The sequence below is a fragment of the Xenopus tropicalis genome, chromosome 1 (assembly GCF_000004195.4).
Source record: "Xenopus tropicalis strain Nigerian chromosome 1, UCB_Xtro_10.0, whole genome shotgun sequence".
Lineage (NCBI taxonomy): Eukaryota > Metazoa > Chordata > Amphibia > Anura > Pipidae > Xenopus > Xenopus tropicalis.
The window spans coordinates 12,243,571-12,262,637 of NC_030677.2; the positions used below are offsets into that span (position 1 = coordinate 12,243,571).

The 19,067-nt window shown below is 45.0% G+C and overlaps 1 long non-coding RNA gene across 1 annotated transcript; it reads left to right on the forward strand.

Annotated features, from left to right (window-relative positions):
- The first annotated feature begins 8,081 nt into the window (after positions 1-8,081).
- Positions 8,082-14,786, forward strand: LOC116408270. The gene is made up of 3 exons (XR_004220827.1): positions 8,082-8,278; positions 8,936-9,104; positions 14,680-14,786. It is a non-coding gene; the product is annotated as an uncharacterized LOC116408270 (long non-coding RNA).
- The last annotated feature ends 4,281 nt before the right edge of the window (positions 14,787-19,067 follow it).

A 19,067-nucleotide genomic window follows, 5' to 3' on the forward strand; every position in this document is an offset into this window, starting at 1 on the left:
GCGGAATAAACACACAGAGTTGATTATGTCAGCTTTTAGTCATAAAAAATATACCATAAACTAGCAATTTTAAGTTGAAAGTAAAGATCCAATGAGCTATCAAAAGAACCCCATACACCAGGCCGAGACCACAAATCCTATCCCTAATATATTATTAGAGCCAACTGGAAATGGCTGCCCCAATAACCTGCTTCCCTATTGAATGGTCTCTCAGGCACTTACAGAGATAAGGGAAGGCTGAATAAAGTTGCACTGTATAGACCTTACTTTCCTGCCAGTCCTGCCTACACCACTATAGGTATTGGCCTTACGTTCAACTGATAATATGGATGGACATTGGGAATAAGTCAGCGTAGGTGCAAATTCTAAACCATGCAGGGTACGGAAGATTGTATTGGATCACATTGTATGTCCCTATAATATTACCTTTATCCCCTACTCATAATCCCATGGATATTACTCCTTAATCACACTTATACTGTATATAAAGAAAGCCCAAGTTACTATTAAATCAAGGGGCACCAAAGCTCTATTAAACACTGTCTGTACAGAGACAATAATATAAAGCTCCCAACATTTCTCTGTAAGGTTTTGGGGCCTTTCTTTTCATTTCTTTGTACAGTAACGGGCATATTTATTATAGTGTATAAGCCAACATTGCTTGTGATATTGCCCATAGCAACCAATCAGTTAGAAAACAAAAGCATAGATCTGAAAATCACCAGTGATTTTGGCTTAGACACTATAATAAATATATGTAATTACGGTACAAAGAAAAGAAAAGCAAGGCCCCGACACTTTACAGTAAGGTTTTTATAACTGAGGAAAACAATTTAATAATAATAGTCAGTTGTTGGGAGTTTTTATTCCCAGTAAGTTCCCTTCAGTATTATAAAATACTAACAGCCCCCCAACAATCCCCCCTATACATATATAGGCAAGTACTTACAGATGATAAATAAATAAATCTCCCCGCGAGATGCTAGAATGTGAGTTTCTCAGCAGGGAATCGCTATGTCGACCAACTGACACTACCAATTGATAAACACCAACTGACAGTATCCAAGCTGAGCACCTACCAGCTGCATGTTGCAGCATTGTGACATCACACAGACATCAAATGATCCCCTCCCTGCACACTGACATCACAATGGAATCACATGATCCCCCTCACACAAACTTCACACTGACATCAAAGAAAAATACCAACTGTTTCCCAACTCATAGTCCCATGGATATTATTACTGCTTAATCCCAATTGTACTGAATATTGAGACAAACCAAGTTAATATTAAATTGGGGGCCCCACAGCTCTATTAAAGTCCTTCTGTACAAATTAGGAATTAAGCCCTCAAGACATTACAGTAAGGTTTTCAGAACTGAGGAGAAGGCCCTACATTTTACTAAACATTACTGTAACGAGTACTGGATGGGGGGAGCTTTCTGTACCCAAATAAATATTATATGGCAGCTCACTTGAAGGGGAATCCAAATATTATAAACAGTATATATGAATTAATGGAACTAAACAGCAAAATAAGTCAGTTGCTGGGAGTTCATATTCCCAGTAAGTTCCCTTCAGTATTATAAAATAATAACAGCCCCCCAACAATCCCCCCTATACATATATAGGCAAGTACTTACAGATAATAAATAAATAAATCTCCCCGCGAGATGGTAGAATGTGAGTTTCTCAGCAGGGAATCGCTATGTCGGTATCAGTAGCAATGGGTGTGACCAACTGACACTACCAACTGATAAACACCAACTGACAGTATCCAAGCTGAGCACCTACCAGCTGCATGTTGCAGCATTGTGACATCACAACATCACATAACCCTCCCCTGCACACTGACATCACAATGGAATCACATGATCCCCCTCACACAAACTTCACACTGACATCAAAGAAAAATACCAACTGTTTTCCCAACTCATAGTCCCATGGATATTATTACTGTTTAATCCCACTTGTACTGAATATTGAGACAAACCAAGTTAATATTAAATTGGGGGCCCCACAGCTCTATTAAAGTCCTTCTGTACAAATTAGGAATTAAGCCCTCAAGACATTACAGTAAGGTTTTCAGAACTGAGGAGAAGGTCATACATTGTACTAAACATTACTGTAACGAGTACTGGATGGGGGGAGCTTTCTGTACCCAAATAAATATTATATGGCAGCTCACTTGAAGGGGAATCCAAATATTATAAACAGTATATATGAATTAATGGAATTAAACAGCAAAATAAGTCAGTTGCTGGGAGTTCATATTCCCAGTAAGTTCCCTTCAGTATTATAAAATACTAACAGCCCCCCAACAATCCCCCCTATACATATATAGGCAAGTACTTACAGATGATAAATAAATAAATCTCCCCACGAGATGCTAGAATGTGAGTTTCTCAGCAGGGAATCTTTATGTCGGGATCAGTAGCAATCAACCAACTTTTATTTGTAGTTTTTTTCATTATTTCCATTTTTGTTCTGCAGCGCACCAGTTTGGAGTTTTCAACAGTTATCTGGTTGCTAGGGTCCAAATGACCTTAGCAACCAGGGAGTGGTTTGAATGAGAGACTGATATATTTATAAGAGAGGGACTGAATAGAAAAAAATGGTAACAATAACAATAAAACCGTAGCCTCACAGAGCAAAAGAACATTTGAAAGCTGCAAAAAGGCAGAAGAAGAAGGCAAATAATTCAAACACTATAACAAATAAATCATGAAGCTCAATTGAAAAGTTGCTTAGAATTGGCCCCTGTATAACACACTGAAACTGTTAAATTGTATAACTTTATGTATAACTTTATTTATAAAGCTCCACAAGGGTACGCAGCACTGTACAATCTTACAATATACACAATTACACACAGGGAGGACAAGTGTTATAATAAATACAATAAATAAGTATAAATACACAGGGAATAAGTGCTATGTGGTATGAGACACAGTAGGAAGGAGGTCCCTGTCCCGTAGAGCTTACAATCTAAGGGAAAAAAGATGAACCACCCCATTAAGGGACAAACCCCACGACCCCCAATGAATTAAAAAATTTAAGGTAAATTCCACTTCCCCCAATGAACTGACTGACTTAGTAGCTCATTAATTATTTATTTTAACTTTTTAAACTATTTATATTAACTGCTGCATGTTTGTGTTCATGGTGGGTGTTGGGTGAGACTGGGTTAGGGTTTTAGCGCTGTTTAACCCCATCTTATTTATGCGCTATATTATTATCATTAGTGTGGATTTGGGTTAGTGTGAGCCCCACTCTCTATATGGGGTTTCTGTATCCCATTCCACTTTTTCATCTTTGGTGTCCCATGTTTCCCCCACTGGAGGCTCCTTCTCTTTATTCGGATGCTGCTATAAACCAATGATAATAAGATACAGTATGTAGGGAACCATAGGGTTAACAGTCCCTATGGGTGTATTACTCCCTAACCAGTTTCCATTGTAGCAGATACAGGCCACTCACTGGTAAAACAATACTACCTCATTGCTTTGTTGGTATTAACCCTGTAGCACTTTGACAATAAAGCCTTTTTGTTTTGTTTGCAAGAACCTCTGGCATCCTATTATTTATTTCTATTTTTTATTGTTTTGGATGCTAATATTTCTTTGCCCAACTAAGCCAAGATTTTTCAATCCTGTGAATACAGGTATGGGACCCGTTATCCAGATTGCTCGGGACCTGGGGTATTCCAGATAAGGGGTCTTTCCATAATTCAGATCTCCTACCTTAAGTCTACTAAAAAAATTATTTAAACAGTAATTAAATCCAATAGGATTGTTTTGGTTCCAATAAGGATTAATTATATCTTAGTTGAGATCAGTTACAAGGTACTGTTTGATTATTACAGAGAAAAGGGAATCATTTAACCATTAAATAAACCCAATAGGGCTGTTCTGCCCCAATAAGGGGTAATTATATCTTAGTTGGGATCAAGTACAGGTACTGTTTGATTATTACAGAGAAAAAGGAACCATTTAACCATTAAATAAACCCAATAGGGCTGTTCTGCCCCAATAAGGGGTAATTATATCTTAGTTGGGATCAAGTACAGGTACTGTTTTATTATTACAGAGAAAAGGGAATCATTTAACCATTAAATAAACCCAATAGGGCTGTTCTGCCCCCAATAAGGGGTATTTATATCTTAGTTGGGATCAAGTACAGGTACTGTTTTATTATTACAGAGAAAAGGGAATCATTTAACCATTAAATAAACCCAAATAGGACTGTTCTGCCCCAATAAGGGGTAATTATATCTTAGTTGGGATCAACTACAGGTACTGTTTTATTATTACAGAGAAAAGGGAATCATTTAACCATGAAATAAACCCAATAGGGCTGTTCTGCCCCAATAAGGGGTAATTATATCTTAGTTGGGATCAGTTACAAGGTACTGTTTGATTATTACAGAGAAAAAGGAAACCATTTTTAAAAATGAGAATTATTTCATTAAAATAGAGTCTATGGCAGATGGCCTTTCCGTAATTCGGAACTTTCTGGATAATGGGTTTCCGGATAAGGGGTCCGATACCTGTACAACGTATATGTGAGGAGCGAGCCATAAGTAAAGCAAAAGTATAAAGGATAAATAATGAAGGATGAACTAAAACCCACCTAAGCCCATCAAGGTCGCCCCACCAGAAGTGATACTTAAATTATAATCATATATTTGCCCTCACCTTGCTAAAAAGGACTCCCAATATTAAACCCCTGGCCCATTAGATCAGACAGGCATGGACTAGAAATATGAAAATTAGGTATAATGGTTCTGTGCCCTGCTATAGGCTGAATGGTATAAAAATCGCTGCCTTTTGAGCATCAAAATACCTTATTTTAGCCAGTTTTGTCCCCAGAAATGAGTTATTCTCTCTCTGTATCTCCTGCGCAGTGGGTGGGATTTCGCAGCTGATGACATCAGTCACCCCAGGAAACCTGTGACACAGTGCACCCCAACTGCCTAAAATCCCCATTGCCCATAATTCCTTGCTGTTTCCATCAGTTCTTCTCCCTGACACATATACTAAAGGCAACAATAAAATAACCATTATTGTAAAATAACAGCCACTTGTTTTGCCATCAACCCCTGCCCATACGCACCTCTCTGATTCACCATCTGCCAAGCAATGTATCCGCATTTTGTGCCCTTTCCCTTTGGGGGATTTCCTGGCAATGTTTAGTTTAGAGTGTTCAGCTTGCTTATGGTAATATCTGCAGGGAATCTAAACACCATAAACTATCCCACCCCACCTCTTCTTATGGATGGGTGAGTGCAAGCTACTTGTGGGCGCCATTCCATGGGTACAGGTTGGCATTATGGGGGCACAGGCATAATTCCTGTCAGAGCCCAGTTGAATTGAGGGCGCTGAGTAGTAGGTACGTGTGGGTTGGAAATGCTTTAACCCTTCCAACTCTAACCCATGATAAATCAACCCATTTCAACCTTTGAAACCACCATTTATACCCAAGCCGACCCTCCCCCATCTGGTGACATCAGAGGTGGTGAATTTGGGGGACACCTCACTGGGGGGGTGGGATAAGTATGGAGATGTCACTGGGGGGGGTGGGATAAGTATGGAGATGTCACTTGGGGGATGGGATAACTATGGAGATGTCACTGGGGGGGGGGTGGGATAAGTATGGAGATGTCACTGGGGGGGGTGGGATAAGTATGGAGATGTCACTGGGGGGTGGGATAACTATGGAGATGTCACTGGGGGGGTGGGATAAGTATGGAGATGTCACTGGGGGGGTGGGATAAGTATGGAGATGTCACTGGGGGGGTGGGATAAGTATGGAGATGTCACTGGGGGGGTGGGATAACTATGGAGATGTCACTGGGGGGGTGGGATAAGTATGGAGATGTCACTGGGGGGGTGGGATAAGTATGGAGATGTCACTGGGGGGGGTGGGATAAGTATGGAGATGTCACTGGGGGGTGGGATAACTATGGAGATGTCACTGGGGGGGTGGGATAAGTATGGAGATGTCACTGGGGGGGTGGGATAAGTATGGAGATGTCACTGGGGGGTGGGATAACTATGGAGATGTCACTGGGGGGGTGGGATAAGTATGGAGATGTCACTGGGGGGGTGGGATAAGTATGGAGATGTCACTGGGGGGGTGGGATAAGTATGGAGATGTCACTGGGGGGGTGGGATAAGTATGGAGATGTCACTGGGGGGGTGGGACAGACCAGAGAGCAGAAGTTGCTTGCTGGTAGGGACAATTAGACCTAACGCCTGCCGCTAATCACATGTGCGTGTCCGCCCAATCCCGTGGGTTACAAGCCAACCTGCACATCTCTACTGGGTACTGTGAAAAACAACATGGTTGGACCCATCAGGGACATTGGCAAGTAGGAATGGGGGGCCCCACTATTCCTTACAGCAACACTGTTACTGACACAGAGCCACTGCCCGTCAGCAGATAATCAGATGTTACTATTATCACTATACCCAGCCGGCGCTGCCTGTGGCCTGACAGGAAAGAGAGGCCAATACTGGGTTTAGGGAGTAGTTATGGGCACTGTGCCAGTCACACTCCTTATAACTAACAAGCAGCCTCGTCTGAGATCATTTGCTCAGTAAATCATTTAAGCTGTGAGGTAAAATGTCCCTGATTCTCCTCATATCAAATAATCACCCTCATTCACTGCTCTGCTGCAGAGAAATCCCCTGTGAGGCCTAAGGAGAGTCTCTGCCATTAGTCACATGGTTACAGAAGTGCATTATGGGATAGGAAGCCTGGATGCTGAGGAGAGTCTCTGCCATTAGTCACATGGTTACAGAAGTGCATTATGGGATAGGAAGCCTGGATGCTGAGGAGAGTCTCTGCCATTAGTCACATGGTTACAGAAGTGCATTATGGGATAGGAAGCCTGGATGCTGAGGAGAGTCTCTGCCATTAGTCACATGGTTACAGAAGTGCATTATGGGATAGGAAGCCTGGATGCTGAGGAGAGTCTCTGCCATTAGTCACATGGTTACAGAAGTGCATTATGGGATAGGAAGCCTAAATGCTGAGGAGAATCTCTGCCATTAGTCACATGGTTACAGAAGTGCATTATGGGATAGGAAGCCTAAATGCTGAGGAGAATCTCTGCCATTAGTCACATGGTTACAGAAGTGCATTATGGGATAGGAAGCCTAAATGCTGAGGAGAATCTCTGCCATTAGTCACATGGTTACAGAAGTGCATTGTGGGATAGGAAGCCTGGATGCTGAGGAGAGTCTCTGCCATTAGTCACATGGTTACAGAAGTGCATTATGGGATAGGAAGCCTGGATGCTGAGGAGAATCTCTGTCATTATTCACATGGTTACAGAAGTGCATTATGGGATAGGAAGCCTGGATGCTGAGGAGAGTCTCTGCCATTAGTCACATGGTTACAGAAGTGCATTATGGGATAGGAAGCCTGGATGCTGAGGAGAGTCTCTCCCATTAGTCACATGGTTACAGAAGTGCATTGTGGGATAGGAAGCCTGGATGCTGAGGAGAGTCTCTGCCATTAGTCACATGGTTACAGAAGTGCATTGTGGGATAGGAAGCCTGGATGCTGAGGAGAAGCCTCTGTTTCAGTTAGGCAGTGGCTGGTGGATACTGGGCAGGCAACATGTCTAAAGTAAAACTACAGCACCCAGCATGCAATGGGACTGGGTGCCAAGCAGTGGGTGGGGCAGAATAAACCTCCGACTCTCAATCGGCCTCATGATGGCAGACTAGGGTTGCCACCTCACTCCTTTGTACTGGCCACATAAAGGCCCCGATTTGTGGAGAGGCCACAAAGGCCCGGGCCTAGGGCGGCAGAAATGTAGGGGCGGCATGCCGCCCCGCCGCAACGGAATTTCTAAAGTTTTTTTCAATACGGAGCAGTGGGAACTTCTCCCCACTGCTCCATATGGGGCTTTAAATGTATGCGCATGCGCGCTTGGTTGCTCGTTCGCGCATGCGCATTTGGGGTGCGGGGCGGGGCCGGGCCGATCAACGGGGGTGGCCTAGGGGCGCCCAGAAAACATATTGCATCTACACCCTGCAGACTGAACTGATTTATGTGCAGCCCTGCAGAATGTATCTAAATGAATTCCTAATTAGCCATGCAGAATGTGGATTCAATATGTGGCCGGTATTAAAGGGGTGAGGAGGCAACCCTATGGCAGGCTAACAGGACTCTGTGGGGCCCCACACGCAGACAACCAACACTCGCTGGAACACAGAAGCTGATCAGAGGCAGAAGATAGAAGTCAGTCAGTGAGAGAGTCAGGTACCTTGCTGAGGCGCCAGTCAGTACTGCGTACGTGTGTTACTGCCATTAAGGCTAATGCCACATGGGGGCTGATCTTGGGACTTTCACCTGTGGGAAAACGCAGGCCGAGAATCAGCCCCAATGCTGAAATGACCTTTCTTCTCTGCCTTGTGTCGTTGTGTCGGCCCCGGTGCAGCACCCACTGTGGATATGGGCATTTCGGGGCGGGTATCCCCCATATGTACCTGCACTGGGGCCGACATAGGGGTTCCAGGTGCAGGCAAATAAGAAAGTTAATGTCAGCATTGGGGCTGATTCTCAGCCTGCGCTTTTCCACAGACCTAGATTAGCCCCTGTGTGGCTTTAGTAATATAGTAAGTTAGGTTGAAAAAAGATGTACGTCCATCACGTTCAACCATAATTCCTATATATAACCTGCCTAACTGCTACTTACACTGTAACTCTAGTGATCTGTGGGGATTTCTGATAGTTGTAGTTCACCATGCTCATGTGTACATCATGCCTGGGGTTAACACAATGCCTTGATTCCATTTTCTGCAATGATTTTATTGGCATGTCTGGGGTCAATGCAATACTCTGAATCCATTGTCTGCACTGATATTACTGGCGTGTCTGGTTTATGCAGGTCCCATCATGGCTACATTTTTCTTCCAGCAGCTTCATCCACCCAGTCCCAACCTGTCAGCACTGGAACCGGCTTCTGGACTAATGGAGAACTAAACCCACCCCCAGACAAAAGCCTGCATCTGCTGCCCTCCATTGAGCCCCCTGCTCCCTCCCCACAGAGTTAGTTCAGCGACATGGAGCTGCAGTGATCCTACTGGTATGTCTGGGGTTCATGCAATATGCTAAATTCATTTCTGCAGTGCCATACCTCCCGACTGTCCCACTTCGTGTCACTACCTCACATCATATATATCACATCACATGGACACTGAGAGGATGGGTAGCACCATAGCACCCCCCAAGAGTTTTCCTATTAATGAACAGTAACACCAAAAAGTGTTTTAAGATAAAAAATATTAAAAAAATAATGTACTGTTGCCCTGAAAAAAAGCTGTTCATTTTTGCATCAGAACCATCACTTTGGGCAATCAGCATGGCTACTGTGCCAGGGGGTAAAAAGGGAATACAAAGCTCACAGCTCCCATACAGTGTGTCTGTTAACAGTCTGTTAACACTGGCATGCCCACCATCCCTTTACCTTTCGCATGGTGTGAATTTAAAGTAGCTTTCCAAGTACAAACAAAGGGTCAAGGGGAAATTGGCGAGACATAGAATAGAGATCGGTGGGACATAGAATAGAGATTGGCGGGACATAGAATAGAGATTGGTGGGATATAGAATAGAGATTGGCGGGACATAGAATAGAGATTGGTGGGATATAGAATAGAGATTGGCGGGACATAGAATAGAGATTGGCGGGACATAGAATAGAGATTGGCGGCACATAGAATAGAGATTGGCGGAACATAGAATAGAGATTGGCGGGACATAGAATAGAGGTTGGCGGGACATAGAATAGAGATTGGCGGGACATAGAATAGAGATTGGCGGGACATAGACTAGAGATTGGCGGGACATAGAATAGAGATTGGCGGGACATAGAATAGAGGTTGGCGGGACATAGAATAGAGATTGGCGGGACATAGAATAGAGATTGGCGGAACATAGAATAGAGGTTGGTGGGACATAGAATAGAGATTGGTGGGACATAGAATAGAGATTGGCGGAACATAGAATAGAGATTGGCGGAACATAGAATAGAGGTTGGTGGGACATAGAATAGAGATTGGCGGAACATAGAATAGAGATTGGTGGGACATAGAATAGAGATTGGCGGGACATAGAATAGAGATTGGCGGGACATAGAATAGAGATCGGCGGGACATAGAATAGAGATTGGCGGGACATAGAATAGAGATTGGCGGTACATAGAATAGAGGTTGGCGGGACATAGAATAGAGATTGGCGGGACATAGAATAGAGATTGGTGGGACATAGAATAGAGATTGGCGGGACATAGAATAGAGATTGGCGGAACATAGAATAGAGGTTGGTGGGACATAGAATAGAGATTGGTGAGACATAGAATAGAGATTGGCGGGACATAGAATAGAGATTGGCGGAACATAGAATAGAGATTGGCGGAACATAGAATAGAGGTTGGTGGGACATAGAATAGAGATTGGTGGGACATAGAATAGAGATTGGCGGAACATAGAATAGAGGTTGGTGGGACATAGAATAGAGATTGGCGGAACATAGAATAGAGGTTGGTGGGACATAGAATAGAGATTGGCGGAACATAGAATAGAGGTTGGTGGGACATAGAATAGAGATTGGCGGGACATGGTTTCCACATTTAGCAGTAGATACAGCTAAGCAGGCACCTTAACCCTTGGTTTCTAAGAACTCATCCACTGAAAGCCAAACCCCCATCACACATTGAAGTGATTAAACCTTCTTACACTATTGCATTTTACTGTATTTTACTTGGAACGGCATATTATGAAATGTAGATTAGAAGGAAGTGACTGGATATCAATACTGAATACCTTGCGTCAGCAATTTCATTATCAAGTAGTGTCCAAGCATTGTATCAAAATGAAATCTCCTGGGCAAATGTGGCATTCATGTAATAAATGTGGCTCTCAGAAAGCTCAGAGCAGCATACAAGGCATTGGCAAGTTGCTCAGTGGCGTAACTATATAGGAAGCAAACCCCGCGGGGGGTCCTGCACACCCGAGCTACCCCACTGAAGTTGCTTTTATAGTAACGGTCACAGACATAGGCGCTCATTACAGTCAAGTTCCAAAGTAACAAAGATTGCAGTAGGTGGCTGCTTTAATGGAAATGTTTCCTTCCAACACAACTTTGACTTGGGCCATTTATTTCCCAGGCCATATTTATAATAACTTCAGAAGTCAACTGAACTGAAAGACAACCGAGATTTGTTTGCCAACTCAGGTCTGAAATAACTTCTTACTTTTCTCCTGACTTGAGAATCTTCGTATTTTTATAAATGGCCTATTTCACTAGTGACTTAAGGTGGCCATACACGCACCGATAATATCGTACGAAACCTAGTTTTCAGGTGAGAGGGTTCATATACAGGCTTGGGGGGCACAAGGGCGTAATTAAATCAATTTACTGTATTATAAAGCAAGAAGTTTAACAATTGTCTAAAAAAAATGCACTTTTTTTAGACCGGCGCATCCATAATGAATCTACATTTGCTTCTGACCTTTACAAATTCCACATTAGTAATACTGTTTTTATCCGTATTTACCATTTTATTTATTAGTTAATAGAGCTTCTCAAGATAGCAGCTCCCAGTAGGTATCAGAATAGCACTCAATAGTAAGAAATCCAAGTCCGGCTTGGGACTCCTCCAGTTACATGGGAGTAGGAGAAACAATAGGTTAGCTGAAAGCAGTTCTAATGTGTAGCGCTGGCTCCTTCTGAAAGCTCAGACTCAGGCACACTTTACTGCTGCGCTGCAAGTTGGAGTGATATCCCCCCCTCACCCCCAGCAGCCGATCAGCAGAACAATGGGAAGGGAGCAAGATAGCAGCTCCCAGTAGGTATTGGAATACACACCAATATTACAGCTAAAAGTACATTTGTTGGTTCAAGAATAAAATGTTAAATGGTAGAGGGAATTATTTGCTGTGTAACAGTGTAATCTAGAGATAAAAAGTACCCCATAATAATCACGACAGTATCCCTTTAAGATTAAGTCGGAGTATCTGTGCAACATGATGAAAGAAGCAGAAGCTTTCAGACAAGGACAGAAACTGGAGCCTTTTAGCCAAAGTGGGAAAAGGAATAGTCTCGAGAGGTTTCCATTAGCCGAAAATGTTGCAGACACCTCTGTGCCCTTTATAAGTAACAGCAATGGGCAGAGAGGACACAAAAGAACCAGCATGACCTGGTGCATTACTGAAAAGTGCGAGTTCCACTTAGTTCAGAAAAGGAATAAAGGCAGCACATATCCTTGTGTCTCTCCCTGGTGCCTTTTTTTGCTCTTTGCCTATGTGCAACTGCCTTTGAAGTGGACAATGCCCAGGTCTAGACTGAGACTCAAAATGGGCCCTGGCATTGCAAATACCCAGAGGCCCAAACAGCCCCCCCCCCAGCCCAATAATTAGTGACTGTCTGTGGCACCTTACAGCCCCCCTGGCATTCCCAGTACCCAGAGGCACAAACAGCCCCCCCCCAGCCCAATAAATAGTGACTGTCTGTGGCACCTTACAGCCCCCCTGGCATTCCCAGTACCCAGAGGCACAAACAGCCCCCCCCCCAGCCCAATAAATAGTGACTGTCTGTGGCACCTTACAGCCCCCCTGGCATTCCCAGTACCCAGAGGCACAAACAGCCCCCCCAGCCCAATAAATAGTGACTGTCTGTGGCACCTTACAGCCCCCCTGTCATTCCCAGTACCCAGAGGCACAAACAGCCCCCCCCAGCCCAATAAATAGTGACTGTCTGTGGCACCTTACAGCCCCCTGTCATTCCCAGTACCCAGAGGCACAAACAGCCCCCCCCAGCCCAATAAATAGTGACTGTCTGTGGCACCTTACAGCCCCCCTGGCATTCCCAGTACCCAGAGGCACAAACAGCCCCCCCCCAGGCCAACAAACAGTGACTGTCTGTGGCACCTTACAGCCCCCCTGGCATTCCCAGTACCCAGAGGCACAAACAGCCCCCCCCCCCAGGCCAACAAACAGTGACTGTCTGTGGCACCTTACAGCCCCCCTGGCATTCCCAGTACCCAGAGGCACAAACAGCCCCCCCAGCCCAATAAATAGTGACTGTCTGTGGCACCTTACAGCCCCCCTGGCATTCCCAGTACCCAGAGGCATAAACAGCCCCCCCAGCCCAATAAATAGTGACTGTCTGTGGCACCTTACAGCCCCCCTGGCATTCCCAGTACCCAGAGGCACAAACAGCCCCCCCAGCCCAATAAATAGTGACTGTCTGTGGCACCTTACAGCCCCCCTGGCATTCCCAGTACCCAGAGGCACAAACAGCCCCCCCAGCCCTATAAATAGTGACTGTCTGTGGCACCTTACAGCCCCCCTGGCATTCCCAGTACCCAGAGGCACAAACAGCCCCCCCAGCCCAATAAATAGTGACTGTCTGTGGCACCTTACAGCCCCCCTGGCATTCCCAGTACCCAGAGGCACAAACAGCCCCCCCAGCCCAATAAATAGTGACTGTCTGCGGCATCTTACAACTCCCCTGGCATTCCCAGTACCCAGAGGCACAAACAGCCCCCCCAGCCCAATAAATAGTGACTGTCTGTGGCACCTTACAGCCCCCCTGGCATTCCCAGTACCCAGAGGCACAAACAGCCCCCCCAGCCCAATAAATAGTGACTGTCTGCGGCATCTTACAACCCCCCTGGCATTCCCAGTACCCAGAGGCACAAACAGCCCCCCCAGCCCAATAAATAGTGACTGTCTGTGGCATCTTACAACCCCCCTGGCATTCCCAGTACCCAGAGGCACAAACAGCCCCCCCAGCCCAATAAATAGTGACTGTCTGTGGCACCTTACAGCAGCCCCCCTGGCATTTGCCAGAATCCACATATTGTCAGTCTGGGCCTGGTGATGCTTAAACCATGTGTAGGCAGTGTCGGACTGGCCCAGCAGGATACCAGGAAAACTCCCGGTGGGCCCTCCTGCTCCTGACCATTTGGCATGTTTTATGGTCATTACCTATTTCTGAATAGGAAGAAAGATGAGAAATATGGAAGAATAGATGCTAGTATGTAAATACTGTAAAAGTGACTTGGTAAATAAAGAGGTTGGGTGAGGAAAGAAGGAAAAATAGTTTGGAAAGTGGGCCTAGGGTGTAAGCTTTTCTGGTGGGCCCCTGGGTTCCCAGTCCGACACTGTGTGTAGGGTTGCCACCTTTTGGCTCATAGAAGCCCAGGTAGGGGACGGGGTATGTGACATTAGGGGCGGGGTGGGTGACAGTCTGTTGGTGGGGCAGTAACTTCAGGGGGTGGGGCCATGATGCAACAATCTGTGATCTGCTGATTGCTGCTTCATTTACTTTCTTTCGGAAGGCGCAGGGTCGGATTGAGGGGTGCAGGGCCCACTAGGGCTACTGCCTCAGGGGCCCCTGCACCCCCCACCTGTCCGACCCCCTCCCCTAAGCGTGTGTAAATGAAACCTACCTTCATTGTGTCAGGGGAGGGAGACCGGCAGCTTGGGGGAGTGCCCTGTTGGAAATTTGTCTGGGCCGCCAGGGTCCACCAGGTTTTTTCCCGGTGCCCCAGTCCGACCCTGAGAATGCATAAGGAAACATTTACACAGTGAGCCCCATGGTACTTTATAGCCAGAAATTTTGCGATCTGTCACTTTAAAATTTTGTCTCGATTTCAGCTTTAACGTCAGCCAAAAACTGGAACTTCAAGACCAGCTCCAACAATGTGACATAAAAGCCAAGATTCTTTTTTTATTTCACCTGTAATAAATAACGTAGCCTCTGATGGGCCGCTTGTTCCCTGTATGAATCACTGCAATTACAGCATCGTGAGTGCCAGACGCCGCGGCTCAAATGCTCTTTTTGTACCGACGACGCTTCTCCAAGTACGAAGAACACTTGTTCTGTGATAATCGTGAGTCACCAAGTGCCCCGCGGAACGCCCGGGAAGCATTTACGTAAGGGCCGGACGCACGACGCGCATTCCACCTGGAAATACAAATGACCATGGGGGTTAGGGTTTCAATAGAAATGATTGGGGTCAGACAAGACCATCAGGCTGGGTAGTCGTTCTTGTTGCCACACAGCCCCTTGCAAGACAGCGCGACAGAGAAGCTAACGAGATAGGGGCTGTTGCTTAAGGCTATTTCTCAAGTACAAATAAAAAAATGATCATCTATCTGTCAATTAAACAAGGTGCCTGAAAGCAATATCACAAGGAGCACAGGGCTTTTATGGGTGGCGTTGCCATGTGTAACGATTGGTATTACCCGGAGTGGAGCAGAGGTCACCGCCATTGGACTTTGGAGCAGCAGAATTGTGTCGTCTGGAGCGATATATGCCGTTACCATGTGGCAGCCTGAGGGGAAATTCCAAATTCGGCTTTTGCCAAGAGAACACTACCAGCCTGAATGTGTAATGCCAGGGGTAATGTTTGGTGGAAAAGGAGTAACTGGGGCGCAGACTTTAAAGGGATACTGTAACGGGAAAACCATTTTTTTTTTTCAAAACCCATCAGTTAATAGAGCTTCTCCAGCAGAATCCTGCATTGTAATCTGTTTTTCCCATGGGGCTAGCCATATTCTTCATTTCCCAGGGTGCCACAGCCATGTGACCTGTGCTCTGATAAACTTCAGTCTCACTTTACTGCTGCGCTGCAAGTTGGAGTGATATCCCCCCCCCCTCACCCCCAGCAGCCGATCAGCAGAACAATGGGAAGGGAGCAAGATAGCAGCTCCCAGTAGGTATCAGAATAGCACTCAATAGTAAGAAATCCAAGTCCGGCTTGGGACTCCTCCAGTTACATGGGAGTAGGAGAAACAATAGGCTAGCTGAAAGCAGTACTAATGTGTAGCACTGGCTGAAAGCTCAGACTCAGTCACACTTTACTGCTGCGCTGCAAGTTGGAGTGATATCCCCCCCTCACCCCCAGCAGCCGATCAGCAGAACAATGGGAAGGGAGCAAGATAGCAGCTCCCAGTAGGTATCAGAATAGCACTCAATAGTAAGAAATCCAAGTCCGGCTTGGGACTCCTCCAGTTACATGGGAGTAGGAGAAACAATAGGTTAGCTGAAAGCAGTTCTACTGTGTAGCGCTGGCTGAAAGCTCAGACTCAGGCACACTTTACTGCTGCGCTGCAAGTTGGAGTGATATCCCCCCCCCTCACCCCCAGCAGCCAATCAGCAGAACAATGGGAAGGGAGCAAGATAGCAGCTCCCAGTAGGTATCAGAATAGCACTCAATAGTAAGAAATCCAAGTCCGGCTTGGGACTCCTCCAGTTACATGGGAGTAGGAGAAACAATAGGTTAGCTGAAAGCAGTTCTAATGTGTAGCGCTGGCTGAAAGCTCAGACTCAGGCACAATGCACTGAGATGGCGCCTACACACCAATATTACAGCTACAAATACATTTGTTGGTTCAAGAATAAAAGGTTAAATGGCAGATGGAATTATTTGCTGTGTAACAGTGTCATTTAGAAATAAAAAGTGCCCCATAAATATCATGACAGTGTCCCTTCAAGGCTACATTATACAATGACATTCAATAACTGAAGGGCCCTTCCCTGTTTGGAAACCAATCATTCCCCCCATGCACAAAGCCAGGTTGGTACGTAATTGGTTTGGGACTTAAGGTGGCCATACACTATAAGATCCACTTGCTTGGCGAGGTTGGATCTTCTCCTGATATGTCCACCTACAGTATGGGTGGGCGACATTGGGCTGATTAGATCATTTGGCCCCAGGGCAGGCATAGGCACCCTCGGTTCAGGAACCACATCAAAAAGACTAAAATGTGGTCTTTAAAGGGGATATTCACCTTTGAATTAACTTTTAGTATGACGTCAAGAGTAATATTCTGAGACAGTTTGCAATTGGTCTTCATTTTTTATTATTTGTAGTTTTTTTTTTAAAATTATTTTACTTTTTGTTAAGTAGCTCTCCTGCTTATCTGGTTGCTAGGGTGCAATTTACCTTAGTAACCAGGAAGTGGTTTGAGAGCGTGCCTGATATATGAAAAGTAGAGGGGCTGAATAGAAAGATAATAGTAAGTAATAAAAAGTAAAATAAAATTGTCGCCTCATACAGCAATAGTTTTTTTTTTTTTTGGCTTCTGGGGTTAGTGACCCCCATTTGAAAGCTGGAAAGAGTCAGAAGAAAGAAGTCCAATAATAATAATCAAATAAAAATGAAGACCAATTGAAAAGTTTCTCACAACTGGCCATTCTATTAGATATTAAACATTCATTTAAAAAAAATAAATTCAGCTGCATTTATGACACTGGTGCCGTTGCTCTTGCGCCACCTAGTGCTCAGAAATAAAAATGAACCATGAGTGGCCCTCAGCACTGCCAAAAGATCCACCGACCGAGAATGCATCCCGTAACCATGTGAATATTATATTAAACATAAAACAACATTACCTGCTGGTTAATTCCATTGTTTTCTATGGAGACCAGGACTCCCAAACTACTTTTAAAAAATGGTGGTTACTAAAAGGCTGATTGTAGCCATAGAGTATTTGTACCCAGGGGTGTATTTAGGTCCGGCACTGCCGTAGGCTGAGGGCATTTGTCTTTTAAATATAAAAAAGAAAGTTGCTGAGCTTAGGGACTGATGCACAATATATTGTATGTATAGAACATAAATGTCACCATATAAGGCTGATTAGTAAATAATGCAGATTACTGGTACACCCCTGCATTAACCACTGATGTTCCAACCCAGATTGCTAACTGCCCCCTGGCTATCTCCTCCTGGATGAACCAACCCCACCTCAAACTTAACCTAGCTAAACCTGAGCTCATGGCCTTCCCACCCAAACCTGGCCCCCCTCCTCCTCCTTTCCCCATTACTATTGATGGCATGTCCATTAACCCTGTAAATTCTGCCCGCTGCTTTAGGGTTATCTTTGACCAGTCCCTCTCCTTCTCTAACCATATTAATAACACTGCCAAAACCTGCCACTTTTTCCTCCGCAATATTGCCAAGATATGCCCCTTTCTTTCACAAGTAACAGCTAATCCGTGCCCTTATCCTTTCCCGCTTAGATTACTGCAATCTCCTACTAACCAGCCTCGCAGACTCCCACCTCTCTCCCCTGCAATCAGTCTTAAACTCTGCTGCCAGGATCCTCCTGCTCTCTCCTAAGAGGGAACCTGCTCAGCCGCACTTAAGCTCTCTGGCATGGTTACCTGTTAAGCAAAGGAGCTTACAGAATCCTTCTACTAACATTCACAGCCTTCCCTCCTCACTACATTCCTTCACTGGTCTCTCTACATGTTCCTGGTCATCTCCTTAGCTCCTCTCAGAGCCTCCGTCTCTTTACACCATCCACACCCACTGCGCTCTCTCGTCTTAACCCTTTCTATCTCGCTGCTCCTTACCTCTGGAACTCTATCCCTGAATCCCTCCGTAGGGAACACTCACCCACTCTCTTAAAGAAAAAGCTCAGCTGTTACCTTCTGGGGCACTAAAACATTATTTTGCCCAGTCCTGTGCTTAAGGGCAAATGCCCATACCTGGTGCCTCTTACCTTCCAGTTTGTGCCTGTATGTTACCCAACCACTCAGAGTGTACTGAGACCTTCCTTCTGTGTCATCACATGGCACTTATATATATATATATATATATATATATATTTATTGTATTTATTTATTATATCACTTGTCCTCCCTGTGTGTAATTGTGTATATTGTGAGATCGTACAGCGCTGCGTACCCTTGTGGCGCTTTATAAAGTTATACATACATAAATGGCAGCCTCGATACCAGTGCAATTAGCCTCAGAATTTAATAAAAGCATCAGCTTTTATGACAGACAAACCTCATTTTTTATTAACAGCTGCCCAGACCACACTGAGCCACAAGCCCTTGGGTGCCTTATTATAAATACGGCCCCCGTTTGTACCCTTAAAGTGAGCAGAGTCTGCCCTGCAGCTAGCTTACTGCTACCCATCATCCTGGATGTTATGAAAGCTACTACTTGCGTATTGACACTCGTGTTCCATTGCACTCAGTGAAATATATAATATAGAATTACCCTGCCCCAAACAACAACAGTCACAGC